General features: G+C 42.5%; 2 long non-coding RNA genes across 3 annotated transcripts; one reads left to right on the forward strand and one right to left on the reverse strand.

The window, feature by feature from the left end:
* Positions 1 to 3,049: 3,049 nt before the first annotated feature.
* Positions 3,050 to 5,436, forward strand: LOC139824255 (uncharacterized). Its single transcript, XR_011735055.1, has 4 exons — positions 3,050 to 3,645; positions 3,745 to 3,871; positions 4,132 to 4,271; positions 4,565 to 5,436. It is a non-coding gene; the product is annotated as an uncharacterized lncRNA (long non-coding RNA).
* A 251-nt stretch (positions 5,437 to 5,687) lies between these two features.
* LOC139824253 (uncharacterized) lies at positions 5,688 to 8,310 on the reverse strand. 2 transcript variants are annotated; one of them, XR_011735054.1, is made up of 5 exons: positions 7,759 to 8,310; positions 7,424 to 7,640; positions 6,645 to 6,821; positions 6,479 to 6,559; positions 5,688 to 5,984 (listed from the first exon to the last, which is right to left on the reverse strand). It is a non-coding gene; the product is annotated as an uncharacterized lncRNA (long non-coding RNA). The 2 variants fall into 2 exon arrangements; XR_011735053.1 differs by having other exon boundaries at positions 5,704 to 5,984; positions 7,424 to 8,310.
* Between the last annotated feature and the right edge of the window lie 6 nt (positions 8,311 to 8,316).

The raw sequence follows: 8,316 nt of genomic DNA on the forward strand, positions 1-8,316 counted from the left end.
GGCGATTAGGTCGTCGCGTCGCGCGGGGTGAGTGTGTCTGCGGATCGACATCCACCACCCTGAGAGTGTTTAGGCGATTAGGGTCGTCGCGCGGGGTGCGTGTGTCTGCGGATCGACATCCACCACCCTGAGAGTGTTTAGGCGATTAGGTCGTCGCGTCGCGCGGGGTGCGTGTGTCTGCGGATCGACATCCACCACCCTGAGAGTGTTTAGGCGATTAGTCGTCGCGTCGCGCGGGGTGCGTGTGTCTGCGGATCGACATCCACCACCCTGAGAGTGTTTAGGCGATTAGGTCGTCGCGTCGCGCGGGGTGCGTGTGTCTGCGGATCGACATCCACCACCCTGAGAGTGTTTAGGCGATTAGGTCGTCGCGTCGCGCGGGGTGCGTGTGTCTGCGGATCGACATCCACCACCCTGAGAGTGTTTAGGCGATTAGGTCGTCGCGTCGCGCGGGGTGCGTGTGTCTGCGGATCGACATCCACCACCCTGAGAGTGTTTAGGCGATTAGGTCGTCGCGTCGCGCGGGGTGCGTGTGTCTGCGGATCGACATCCACCACCCTGAGAGTGTTTAGGCGATTAGGTCGTCGCGTCGCGCGGGGTGCGTGTGTCTGCGGATCGACATCCACCACCCTGAGAGTGTTTAGGCGATTAGGTCGTCGCGTCGCGCGGGGTGAGTGTGTCTGCGGATCGACATCCACCACCCTGAGAGTGTTTAGGCGATTAGGTCGTCGCGTCGCGCGGGGTGCGTGTGTCTGCGGATCGACATCCACCACCCTGAGAGTGTTTAGGCGATTAGGTCGTCGCGTCGCGCGGGGTGCGTGTGTCTGCGGATCGACATCCACCACCCTGAGAGTGTTTAGGCGATTAGGTCGTCGCGTCGCGCGGGGTGAGTGTGTCTGCGGATCGACATCCACCACCCTGAGAGTGTTTAGGCGATTAGGTCGTCGCGTCGCGGGGTGCGTGTGTCTGCGGATCGACATCCACCACCCTGAGAGTGTTTAGGCGATTAGGTCGTCGCGTCGCGCGGGGTGCGTGTGTCTGCGGATCGACATCCACCACCCTGAGAGTGTTTAGGCGATTAGGTCGTCGCGTCGCGCGGGGTGCGTGTGTCTGCGGATCGACATCCACCACCCTGAGAGTGTTTAGGCGATTAGGTCGTCGCGTCGCGCGGGGTGAGTGTGTCTGCGGATCGACATCCACCACCCTGAGAGTGTTTAGGCGATTAGGTCGTCGCGTCGCGCGGGGTGCGTGTGTCTGCGGATCGACATCCACCACCCTGAGAGTGTTTAGGCGATTAGGTCGTCGCGTCGCGCGGGGTGCGTGTGTCTGCGGATCGACATCCACCACCCTGAGAGTGTTTAGGCGATTAGGTCGTCGCGTCGCGCGGGGTGGTGTGTCTGCGGATCGACATCCACCACCCTGAGAGTGTTTAGGCGATTAGGTCGTCGCGTCGCGCGGGGTGCGTGTGTCTGCGGATCGACATCCACCACCCTGAGAGTGTTTAGGCGATTAGGTCGTCGCGTCGCGCGGGGTGCGTGTGTCTGCGGATCGACATCCACCACCCTGAGAGTGTTTAGGCGATTAGGTCGTCGCGTCGCGCGGGGTGAGTGTGTCTGCGGATCGACATCCACCACCCTGAGAGTGTTTAGGCGATTAGGTCGTCGCGTCGCGCGGGGTGCGTGTGTCTGCGGATCGACATCCACCACCCTGAGAGTGTTTAGGCGATTAGGTCGTCGCGTCGCGCGGGGTGCGTGTGTCTGCGGATCGACATCCACCACCCTGAGAGTGTTTAGGCGATTAGGTCGTCGCGTCGCGCGGGGTGCGTGTGTCTGCGGATCGACATCCACCCACCCTGCGAGATGTTAGGGATTAGGGCGTCGATTCGCGCGGGGTGCGTGTGTCTGCGGATCGACACCCACCCAACCCTGCGAGATTACGGGTGGATCATAGGGCGTAGATTCGCGCGGTGCGTGTGTCTGCGGATCGACACCCACCCAACCCTGCGAGATTACGGGTGGATCATAGGGCGTAGATTCGCGCGGTGCGTGTGTCTGCGGATCGACACCCACCCAACCCTGCGAGATTACGGGTGGATCATAGGGCGTAGATTCGCGCGGTGCGTGTGTCTGCGGATCGACACCCACCCAACCCTGCGAGATTACGGGTGGATCATAGGGCGTAGATTCGCGCGGTGCGTGTGTCTGCGGATCGACACCCACCCAACCCTGCGAGATTACGGGTGGATCATAGGGCGTAGATTCGCGCGGTGCGTGTGTCTGCGGATCGACACCCACCCAACCCTGCGAGATTACGGGTGGATCATAGGGCGTAGATTCGCGCGGTGCGTGTGTCTGCGGATCGACACCCACCCAACCCTGCGAGATTACGGGTGGATCATAGGGCGTAGATTCGCGCGGTGCGTGTGTCTGCGGATCGACACCCACCCAACCCTGCGAGATTACGGGTGGATCATAGGGCGTAGATTCGCGCGGTGCGTGTGTCTGCGGATCGACACCCACCCAACCCTGCGAGATTACGGGTGGATCATAGGGCGTAGATTCGCGCGGTGCGTGTGTCTGCGGATCGACACCCACCCAACCCTGCGAGATTACGGGTGGATCATAGGGCGTAGATTCGCGCGGTGCGTGTGTCTGCGGATCGACACCCACCCAACCCTGCGAGATTACGGGTGGATTATAGGGCGTAGATTCGCGCGGTGCGTGTGTCTGCGGATCGACACCCACCCAACCCTGCGAGATTACGGGTGGATTATAGGGCGTAGATTCGCGCGGTGCGTGTGTCTGCGGATCGACACCCACCCAACCCTGCGAGATTACGGGTGGATTATAGGGCGTAGATTCGCGCGGTGCGTGTGTCTGCGGATCGACACCCACCCAACCCTGCGAGATTACGGGTGGATCATAGGGCGTAGATTCGCGCGGTGCGTGTGTCTGCGGATCGACACCCACCCAACCCTGCGAGATTACGGGTGGATCATAGGGCGTAGAGTCGCGCGGTGCGTGTGTCTGCGGATCGACACCCACCCAACCCTGCGAGATTACGGGTGGATCATAGGGCGTAGAGTCGCGCGGTGCGTGTGTCTGCGGATCGACACCCACCCAACCCTGCGAGATTACGGGTGGATTATAGGGCGTAGATTCGCGCGGTGCGTGTGTCTGCGGATCGACACCCACCACCCTTAGAAAGTTAGATCAGGGTCGCTCGTGGTGGTTTTAGTCGGTAGGCTATGGGCGCGCGATGCCACGCTGAGGGAGGCTCATGGGATTTCGGTCCTCTGAAGCGCCCCTCGTAACGGTGGTACGCGTGCGCGTAGAATCCGACACTCCCCCTCCCTACCCCAGGGCGGGGGAGTCTTTCGAAGATTTCCACCACGTAAAAAAAAAAAAAAAAAAAAAGGGTAGAGAATAATTTTTAATTCCTTTCAGCAATTACATTTCTATTAAGCGAGAAAGGTCAAGAAACATTCCGACTTTATTGCAACAACGTCGTAAAATTAATGCAATATAGCCGAAATGGCTTCTTGATTTTTCTTTGCATTGCCACGAGTCTCAATGTGGCTCGAGACTCCTATTTGACCCGAAGGTGGGGGTGGATTTTGCGGCCAGAGCAGCCTGAAAGAAAGTGGTGAGTGTAATTGATTTTTACGTACTATGTTACTTATGTCCAAAAATTTTCTATCTCTTCTGTCTTTACTTAATCGAACGGATCATTTGAATGTTTCAGAAAATAACGACGCAGAAGGTGACATCGGAGCAGCGAAGGAATCCTGCGTAGCTGACACCCGAGCAGCTTGAGAGGAGGAGGAGGTTTGGGAGAGGCATCGGGCATCGACGTACCAACATTTCTGATGGTAAGTGTTACTTTTTATTTTTTCTACAGATGTTATAGAATTTCTTTTTTTGTTTATCCTTATTCAGTTGTCATGTTAAACCGTGATTCGGAATATAAATTAGTAAAAAAAAGTAATTTAAAAAATTTGATTCAAGTTGATTCTAACATAGAGATTTTTTTGCGAAGAAGTAATTTAAAAGTATATTAATCTGAATAACGAATAAGATGTTCGATGCGCGTGACAATTATTTAATTGATTCGATAATTTTTATGTTACAGAAAATAACGCGGGAAGAAGCATCAGCTTCGCATCGAGGGAACACGAGTGTCGCATCGAGGGAGCTGATAATCCGACTGGACAGCCTGAGAGGAGGAGGAGGCCTGGGAGAGGCATCGGGCACCAGCGAAACAACTTTGCGGTAAATATTGTATAATTTATTTGTGTAAAAGCAACTTTTTTCCTGTTTATTCTTGAGTCGCTTTATTTCACATTAATTTAGAAATAATAATTAGAAAGAAAGTGGTAATTTGAAGTTTTATAAAAGCTCATTATTGTAAAGATCATTTTAGGAAAATAATTATTTAAATAAATATCTATCTAATAATCTAATTGAATGATAAATAAAAGGTTTGGTGCCATAGGAATTATGTTTTAAAACATTGAGTTTTTTAAATACCATTTTAATATAAATTTTATTTTTATATGTTACAGAATCAACGTAGCTACGTGGCAGATATAATTCCGCTATTGCGCATCGGTGTCGGTGAGTGATGGATTAATATATTTATTGAAGGTAACGAATGTATGGTAACTTATTAAATATACATACCATATATCTAGATAAAGGTATGAAATTTGTTAACAATATAAAGATCTTACACATAAGTATATAGCATTCTATACATCCGCGGCGTTGCCTTAAAATGGGTCAGTTACAACAGATTAGGATAAGTTTAATTTTGGATGCTTCTTTATTATTATGTTTATCATGCATTTATTAATTAATTTATTTTGCGTACAAGAATGTACTCGTATAAAAATTGTATAAAATAATTTTTTACAAATATAAAATATAAAGAAAATAAAAGGTAGAAAACACAAATAAAGGTTTAACAATTAAAATGTTAAATTTTTTTAATTAACTGCTCTAATTTAAGTTTACTAATGGTATTTATGTCTCGTGATCAACAAATAGAAAATATAAAATATTTATATAATTTTATACATATAAATGCTTATATATATAAGTATCAAAGACTATAAACGTCTTGACGATTAATCGGGCCAAAATCAATGGTCGAATTGTCACGACGATAAAAATTATTGCCAGTCGGATCAGGCCGATTCATACGTCTTAGTTATTATTTCGTACTGGCGAATTACAATTGCATTGAATTTGATACACCTGGCCTAGTAATGGTGCTCCAACCGAATAAAAATTTCGGTGTTTCCATCTTCTATTTTTATTTCTCTAATATAAGTTATTGCGATAAATATTACCATATGCCTCAGTGGTCGAATTGGTACGACACCTTCACGGAATGAAGGAGGTTCCAGGTTCGAACCCTGGCTGAGGTAATATAATCTTTGATACTTATATATATAAGCATCAATATTTAATTTAAAATTATTTTAAAAATGAGATGCTTATATATATAAGTATCAAAGATTATAAACGTCTTGACGATTAATCGAACCAAAATCAATGGTCGAATCGTCACGACTATTGTATAAAATTGTATAAAATGTAATTGTATAAAAAATTGTAAGTCTAATTTGTGTAATCTGGATTATACGAGATGGAAACGCGTATATAACACAAATTTTTCTAAATTAAAACGTTATTAAATATATATTTTTAAAATTTTTTATTTTATTCTCCTTTAATAGCGAAATTATCGCCAATTTTTTTATAATGTACAATAAGAATTTTTTATCTAAATAAAAATACAAAGATTTGATTGAAAGATGCTAAGCTAGTATCATAAATTATAATAGATTGTCATACATGCAATATGCGTAAATCAGCAATTTTATAATTTATAATGTTTAACAATAGATCCATTTACGTATCAACCACAGTACTCCGATAGAGACCATACTCTTCACCATTTTAACGAACAGATGTACTCTAAAACAACACAATAAACATATTATACATATCCCAATTATTTCGATTATGCCTCTTACACAGTAAATTACGTTAATTCAGTTTTCTTACATAATACGTATTAATGCTTTTATATCAATAATCTTTTCTTCTTCTATTTTTTGAATTATTTACGTCATGCATATCATACAGCAGTATGAAAATTATGATTAACATTTCTACAAGTAATTATTGAAAGTGTCTTTCTCGCTAAGATAAGAAGAAGAAATATGATTTTAAACTTTTAATCAAGGTTTCGAATTTTTCGACATTTTCTGAAGTGGAATAAAATTATAATTATAAATTATATAGCTGTTTCTTACATAATGAAATTATTTTATCTGTTAGACGAAGAGAAATCGGATATTTAATCCCCATTATTATTACACAACATCTAATGGATGATTTCACAAATATTCATGAATGTAAATATGCATAACAGAAACCAAATACAGTAAAATATATAATATTTATACCTTTTCCTGTGTGCTCTGGCTGCATCCAATCGATTCATGTCTTCGTGAAGAAGAAATTTTTTGCTACCAATGATGCAATTTCTTTATATCGCAATATAAAACATTTATTAGTTTTAAATTGCTTTAATTGTAAAAATGATATAGGATAAAAAATGTATACATTTACTTTGCGTACGCCTTCAAATCGCAATTAGAATAATTGAAAGAAAACGTATTCCAGTCATCAGGTGATATTGAGGACATCAGAGCCAAACTATTTACATTGCTGAATTTCCATTCATTACATCCATAATATCCCAAAGCACGATTAATCACGTACACTTTTCTCTGCAGCCGTACTAGACTAATTGCACATTACTTATTAATCCAAAACAGTTCAGTTATAACGATACATTTTTAACTATAGGTATCTAGTATTAAATCTGTAGAGTCAGAATCCGCAATAAAACAATGCATTAAAAATTTTTCTAAATATATTTTTTTATAAATATATTAGAATATTACAAAGCGCGCTCTTCACGCGAGCCATTTATTCTCGAGCATTGTATGTATATTTTTAATAACATGTATTAAATTCAATTTTCACATTTATTTGACATCACGCATCAGGATAACCAAAATCAGTCACGATAAACTGTTATTTGTGAATTGTCATTCCCACCCTGATAGTTATTCTCGCATCACAAAGCGAGCCAAGCGAGAATATTAATCAGCATCGCGGAAAAGAAACAACAATAAATACGATAAACAAGTGAAGAGAAAGATAGATGGCAAAGAGAAATATATACGCAAAGTATCCAAGGATAATTTATAATGAAAGAAAAATGTTTTCCTAAAAAAAGTATACTATTTTAATTTGCGGAGTATCCAAATCTTATCGTTTGGATCAAATGTATGAATAATTTGCACTTGTTAAATTAGTTAAATATTCAATTTAAGACTTACATAGGTCGACGTCCAGAGAAATTTAAAATCAGATCTATTAACATAGCTGGCAGCATATGCAATAATATAGTCAATATATAGTACAGAGTAAAATTATCAGTTATTGTTTGGTTAATAGTCCAGACAATTCCTTCAAAAGGCACCTCAATAAGTATTTGGAAGAAAATTTACGTCGTAATAATCACGTCGTAATAAGTATTTGGAAGAAAATTTACGACTAAAATATGAGTTGTTACCCAAGATATTATTTAAAGTATATCATGTGATACAATGCATTATTCATGAATACAAATCCACACTCTCTCTTACTCTGTTTGAGTAAAAATTATACTTACTTTTAAATTCTTCATACTTTGAGCTAGAATACAGATATCTCTCGTTGCTCTAGTATTGGCAAATATGACGTATTTTAAATTGTCATTGAATCTCACACTCGCGGCTGCATGGATTACTATAGTTATTCTTTCAATCAACATTTGCCTATCCGCAGCCGACAAACCTAGTCCCTTCTCTTTGACATCGCCAAAAATCAAAACTAATTTCTTAAAATTTGAAGGTTGTTCTTCGCGCAATTTGTGAAATAACTGAAATAAAAGTACGTTACAATTTATAAAAACGTCTTTATTATAATAATTGGGATAATTACTAAAATATTTTCAACAAATTTACAGTAGTAGGGTAGAAAGTGTAATGGCTTTTAATAACATTTTACTTTAAATGTATTTCAATATTTTGTATTTACCAAATTCTAATGTCAAAAATATATAGCTCCCTTTGTTACGATGTTTTAATACTATGCCTTTAGAAAAAATTCTTTTTACTATACATTTAAATGCTATATAACGTCTTGAAAATTTCTACAATTGTAAAGAAATATGTCGTTACAAAAAGCC

Source organism: Temnothorax longispinosus, unplaced genomic scaffold, assembly GCF_030848805.1.
Source record: "Temnothorax longispinosus isolate EJ_2023e unplaced genomic scaffold, Tlon_JGU_v1 HiC_scaffold_308, whole genome shotgun sequence".
In the NCBI taxonomy this organism is placed as follows: Eukaryota; Metazoa; Arthropoda; class Insecta; order Hymenoptera; family Formicidae; genus Temnothorax; species Temnothorax longispinosus.